Source organism: Vidua chalybeata, chromosome 10 (genome assembly GCF_026979565.1).
Source record: "Vidua chalybeata isolate OUT-0048 chromosome 10, bVidCha1 merged haplotype, whole genome shotgun sequence".
NCBI lineage: Eukaryota > Metazoa > Chordata > Aves > Passeriformes > Viduidae > Vidua > Vidua chalybeata.
The window spans coordinates 18838196-18844195 of record NC_071539.1 but is presented as its reverse complement, the minus strand read 5'-3'; the positions used below and the strand labels follow the sequence as shown (position 1 = coordinate 18844195).

The window sequence follows — 6000 nt, the reverse complement described above, 5'->3', positions numbered from 1 at the left end:
AGTGAGCGGCAGTAGCCACCTCGCCCAGCTGCGGGACGTGGTCATGCCGCACCTCCGGGGAACTGACAGCCATCCTCTCCAACGCTGCAAGCTAAAAGCAGCGGGAAGTTGAAAACCAGCGCTGGGGCATGGGGAACGGAACTCGGGCTGGGTGCCCGCTGTTGGCCCCGGAGCCTCTCGCTGCTCTCCGCAGCTGTGGCTGTGAAAGAAGGCGACTTCAGAGGGCTGACACTTCCCGGCTCCTTGGCGGGCGAGCCGCGTATGCGGAGGGCGGCAGCGGGCGGCCCGTCCCTCCTTGGCTGCGGGACCCGTCCCGTCCCGACCCGTCCCGTCCCGTCCCGTCCCGACCCGTCCCGTCCCGTCCCGTCCCGTCCCGGCCGTGCCGCGCGGAGCTGCCCGGGCGCTGGCGGGGCGGCGGCGGCGGCCGGCAGGGGGCGCGGGCGGGCGGCGTGGCCGGGGGGGCGGCGCTAGGGTGGGCCGGGCGCTCGGCGGGCGCGGGGCCGCGGCCGTGGCGTGGCGGCTCCGGCGGCTCCAGCTCCGGGCCCGGGAGGAGGTGTCGAGCGCGGAGAGGCAGGTAAGGAGCGGCTGGGACAGCGCCTGGGGCGCGACGCCGGGGAGCGCTGTGCCTGGTGCCCCGGTACGCCGCTGCCGTGTCCGCGGTGCTCCGCTCCCCCTGTAGGGGCTCGGCGGAGCAGGCGGGCGGTCGCTGCCGACGCCCGGGGACGGCGGGGATGCGGCCCGCGCTCGGCTCCGAGAGGGGTGGCGGGAGCGCTGTGGGCGCGGGCCCCGGCCTCCGCGGGGCCTCGGGGCGGGTCAGCCCTGCAGCCCGGCCGCCGGTCGGGACCCGGGCTGTGCGAGACCCGCTGGGACCGAGCCGTGTGCGAGCCGCTGTGTGCGAGCCGCTGTGTGCGAGCCGCTGTGTGCCCGCGGCGCAGGGCAGGGGCTGGCAGGGCTCGTCCCCCTGCGAGTCCCCGCGTGCAGAGCCTGGCTCGCGTGTGCCCGCCTCGGCTGGCAGCGAGCGGGGCCGCTCCGGGTGCCGGGACCGCTCCGGGTGCCGGGGCTGCTCCGGGTGCCGGGGCCGCTCCGGGTGCCGGGGCTGCTCCGGGTGCCGGGGCTGCTCCGGGTGCCGGGACTTGCCATCCATTGTTGGCGGATTCACTGTGGCCGGAGTGGAGTAACTTCGTGAATCCACCTGTTTCCTGATGCCTCTTGTCTTTAGCGTATCCCACAGCATCCTTTTCACCGCAACTACTTAAGCTAGATATTTCAAGGGCCTTGAACAGACTTCTTCTTGTATTGCTGTGCTGCAAGTTCCAGAAAAATAACCCTGAACGTTTTGACAAGCGTGGGCTTCTCATTGGAAGTGTGTTCTGAGGTGGACATTGTCTTGGCCTTCGTGCAGAGTGTGGACCTTAAAAAAAACAAGACAAAACTCTGTGAAAGTGTGTTTTAAAATGCCAGGAAGTAAGGAGTAAACAATGCCTTTGTAAACACTGTAACCTGAATTTCTGGACTGATCACTTTACATAAAGTCTTTGAAATTACCGGGTAGGGAAAGCATGTGTAATGACTTTATAAGCCTTTTATTTTGTCTGGCATCATAGTCTCAGATGAGCATCTGAGTACAGAACTTAAATTTTCTCTTCTACAAATTTTACAAAGATATTTTTATGTGATGAAAAAGCCAGTACTGAATAAGTGGCTCTATCTTTGACTAACTGCAAAAGCTGTCACATATAATAAGTTATTGTGCCAGTATTACAATAGTAATGGGATATTAAACCAGCACATTTTGGCAGTAAGTAGCTGTAATGCTTATGCCCTGTTTTGACGTCTCTAGAAGGAGGATTAGCTCAGACAGAATTTGTAGTGGGAGGGTGTGAGTGAGATGAAAAGCAAAAGCTGCTTAATTTTAATCTTCTCAAAAAGGTAACTACAAGTAGTGCACATGGTTAAAACACATATGGTGCTCTCTGTAATGGCTTTTAATTGTAGTATCTTGATTATGTTATGTAAACTCAGTAGTGCTGAAATACTATTTTTATAAGATTTAGTCCATACTGAACAAGCTCCCTGTTCTGGGGCAAAGGAAGCATTGAGGGACAGAGGTGTCATAGGGACGGTCTGACAATAACAGATCTGTAAAATGGCTTTGGTGTAACTGAGGCTCTGTCTGTACCTGTGTGGCAGTGTGCCTCGGGTTAGGCTGCAGCCTTAACTTAAATGGTTTAATTTTCCTGATTGGGAACTTCATTTTCTCTAACAGCTTTCTTTTGCTTTTGTCTTCTGAGCCTTTTTTTTTTTTTTTTTTTTTTTTTTTTTTTTTTTTTTTTTCTGTCTAGTTTTACAGGTGGGCATCTTGGAGTGAAGAAACACAAAAAGCAATGCTTCACATTGTGAAAAATCACTGTCCCCCATGAAGTGTGCTTCCTCCAGTGGTTTTACAGGGGAGTGTGTATTTTTTACACACTTCCCATAACCTCCTTAGACAAAAGAAACCTAAAGTGTCCTGTGAGGTTTCTTATGTATTTTTTTATTTTCACAGTCTCTTTGAAACTAGACTTTAGTTGAATTTTTTGGATGCTTTTTTCTGAGGAAGTTGCAAATATTAAAAAGAAAAAAAATTCTTCTAGATATAAAGGCTTTGTATCTTAAGTGTGTCTGCATGTTATTGCCCAAGAAATGACTGGTGGAATCATGTGGTTCTAAGTGTGGCTTTTATCTGGATTTATGGTCAGTTCTAGTTGCATATTCTTGTCATCTCCCCACAATTTTATCTTTTGGCCAACAATGGCATGTTGGCAATTAATTAAGTGGAAAACCACTGTGAGATGTATGTTGCTCACAAGCATACATCATGTGAGCATAGGAATGAAATGTTAAGCCACCTACTAACATATGCTTTATGATTTAGATTTTTGGTTTATGATGGATGCTGCAGGGGGGTGGTGGTACTTTAATTGTTCAAGAGGGTGGAGTCTTCAGGCCTGCCTCTACCAAAAGGATGAAGGTGCTCTCTCAAGGAGCTTGGGAGTGTGCACAAAATACACAGCTATTGCTTTGGCTGTTAGGAGAATCATTTGGTGAAGGAGGTATGAGAAGACTAAAGAAGGAGGAGTTTGCTATAGGGAATGCAGGAAGGATTTGGGAGTTACTGGTAGATTGTTACCAAGAATGTGCAGGGAAAGAAATTGTAGCAGCCTGACAGGCACTGGGGCAGCACATACAAACAGCAGCCTCAAGGGTGAGAAAAAGCTGCTTAAAAAGAACCTCTGTGGTCCAAATGTTGGACAAAGAGTGTGGTTTGAGTCACAACTGTCCCAGCAGTGCATCACATCTGGGAAATGTTTGAACATAGCCTTTAATCTTGATTCTCTGGGAGAGGGAGGCAGTAAGTGAGCTTTGATTCACATTCAGAAGGGTATATTAAAAAAAAAAACTCTGTCTTGGGTGGTAAATTATATATATATGTAAAAAAAACACCCTTAAATTTTGCAGCAAAAAGGGAAGAAATATCAAATATTTGGGAGGAGACTTAAATGTAGATTTGATGCAAGATTTTTACTTTCATGGGTTTGAGTGTCATGGTAATTTTAATGTACTTGTATTAAAATACTGCAGTACTGATAAAATATGGTGCTTCAAAATGCACATTTTCTTATTTTCTTTGACATGCTTTTGAAAATGCTTTCCATAACAGGGAATGGAAATGCAGGTCAGTGTATGGCATAAGTTACACAGAAACAGAATTGGAAACCGTTGATTATAAAGCTGTGTAAAGGATGATGATGACTGAAGGTTTCTGGAGCAGTTTTCCAGGACAATACTAGAAATGCTGTACAGACTGTGACATGTTTCATATTCTGTTAAAATCAGGCTGCACTTTGGTGAATCCCAAAGTGAATCCCCTGAAGCAAGCATTTATCTTTGCTCACTATTTGGGGCAGAAGAATTTGGGAAATGTTATTGTCTAAAATACATGAGTCTTAAGTCAATGTAGGAGCACATGGCTTGTTTTGTGCCATTGGGTTTAGGTTAGAATTCAGAATTTATGTTCTTGTTTGTCTTGAAAATATTCGATGTTCTCTGATTACAGCTGGGTGAGGCATTTTCTTGTTCAGTGAAGAAATAGAAGAGTGGGAAGGTGTACTGTGACAAATGGCATTTACAATTCTTTTTGAAAAAACAGATAATGCCTGAATCATCAATGTAATGGTTCATCCTAAACAGCAAGAAAGAGCTTTTTTTTTTTTTTGCATTGTGCAAGCTGATAATAGAAACATTTGCCAGCAGGGCTACAAAGGTAGATGGTAAGTGTGTGATTAGGCACCAAGTGGTTCTGATGACAGGCAGAGGATTCACTGCATGATTGACAGGCTATTTCATATTGATTAGAGAAGTAAACTGGGTTTTGAAAAGCTAGGCAGCTGGCATATTTCTTAAAAGCAACTGATTTTTGGAAGCTGAAATAATTAGGCTTGTTTGTGCCACATGGTGAACACTTCCAGAACGGCTGTCTGGAAATACTTATCAGTGGCTGTTTTTCAACTGATCCATTCATAGTTTCTACAGCCACCCAGAACTTTAGCATAAACCAAGAATGAAGTCAGTTTCTCCCCAGAATTGTCACATTCGTGGTTTCCCTTGTGAAAATAAAAACATAGACACCACAGCTGTGTGCCAGTGTGTGCAATAATAAATGTCCCAGTTACTTGTGTAGTGCAAGGTGCTGTGCTGTGCCTTGCAGATGCTGGCCGTGGCTGATGGGCACCCTGCAGACAGACAGCTGGTACCCTCAGTGGTTAATCATTGTTAAAAGGACAGAGTGATGCTGGCACTGGTTCTTGCACTTTGCCCTGTGTTTCTCATGCTTTATTCTCCTTCCCTGTGTCTGTGGTTGTGGTGTTGGTTTGTCGATTGCTCCTGAGACTGAACACAGCCTTGTGTTTCTCTCTCTGGTACCTTTGGGTGCCTTCATGGGGAGCTTCTGTGGGCTGATAAAATGTAAAACCAGCTAAGCAACAAAACCAAACAACAGAACTGTAGCCAAAGGGCCTTTCCAAGGAAATGCTGGGGCATGATGTTTAATGCCAGTGCTGTTTACCTAAATCAATTTTTATTTTTCTTTTTGAAGCAGTAACTCTCCTGCCTGCACCTGTGTGTTCAGCTGTCTCTCTCTGTAAGATGATGTGTTCCTGGTGGTTAGCTTGTGCTGCTGCCATGAGGATCCAGGGAAGAGCCAGGCATGCCCTTTTGCCAGCAGCGTGGCAGTTTTCCCAGTATGTTGCCTGTGTTATTCCCCATTCAGCTCGCAAGCAGCCAGGCAAGTTGGCAGCTGTGCAGTGTTGTGGGGAGGGAAGGGCAGCAGAAAATGCTGACTGTGTGCTAATGCATCTGTGTAATCACCATTCTGGGGTTAGATTGCAGGAAGTTGACAAAACTGCTGAATAAAGTATGTTTGATCTTTTTTTTCCCTCTCCAGTATGAGTTGCAATGGGTAATAGTAGAATGTGTGGAGAAGCACAAGTTTTCCACTTGGAACAGAAGTATCTGCCCTGTAATTTTGAATCCTTGAGATTTTGTGGAAGTGGTTGGATATGGAAGTTTTGGGTGACCTGACATATAAAACCAGGATGGAACAGATCTCATGCAGGGCTATAGGCAGAAGAAAAATCTTTTGGGATGAGGGTCAAAATACAGCTTGAACACAAGGATAGGATAGAGTAGAAATGTGATGGGTAAAAATCAATGTCATCCCGTCCATCCCTCTTGCAACACTTACCAGGTTGTTGCACTGCCGTTTTTCACATCTATAATTAAGCTAATTAGGTAAAATGGTGTTTTACTACCTGGAAGGCTCTCTGTAGTGGCCAAATCACCAGATGTAAAATGGTGCATTTTAGGGTGAGCTGACAGCTGTGGGGGAATGGCTGGGGCCCTGGGTTCAAATTCTGGCAGTTTTCCAGAGGGTGAGGGATGAAGGATCAGATGAAGATGGGA

At 47.5% G+C, this 6000-nt stretch overlaps 1 protein-coding gene across 1 annotated transcript in view; it reads left to right on the top strand.

The window, feature by feature from the left end:
* Window positions 1–493: 493 nt before the first annotated feature.
* Window positions 494–6000, top strand: part of PXYLP1 (2-phosphoxylose phosphatase 1) — a 48310-nt gene continuing 42803 nt past the window's right edge. The window contains exon 1 of the mRNA XM_053952321.1: window positions 494–574. The gene's annotated coding sequence lies outside the window, so the exon portion shown is untranslated. The remainder of the gene's footprint in view (window positions 575–6000) is intronic.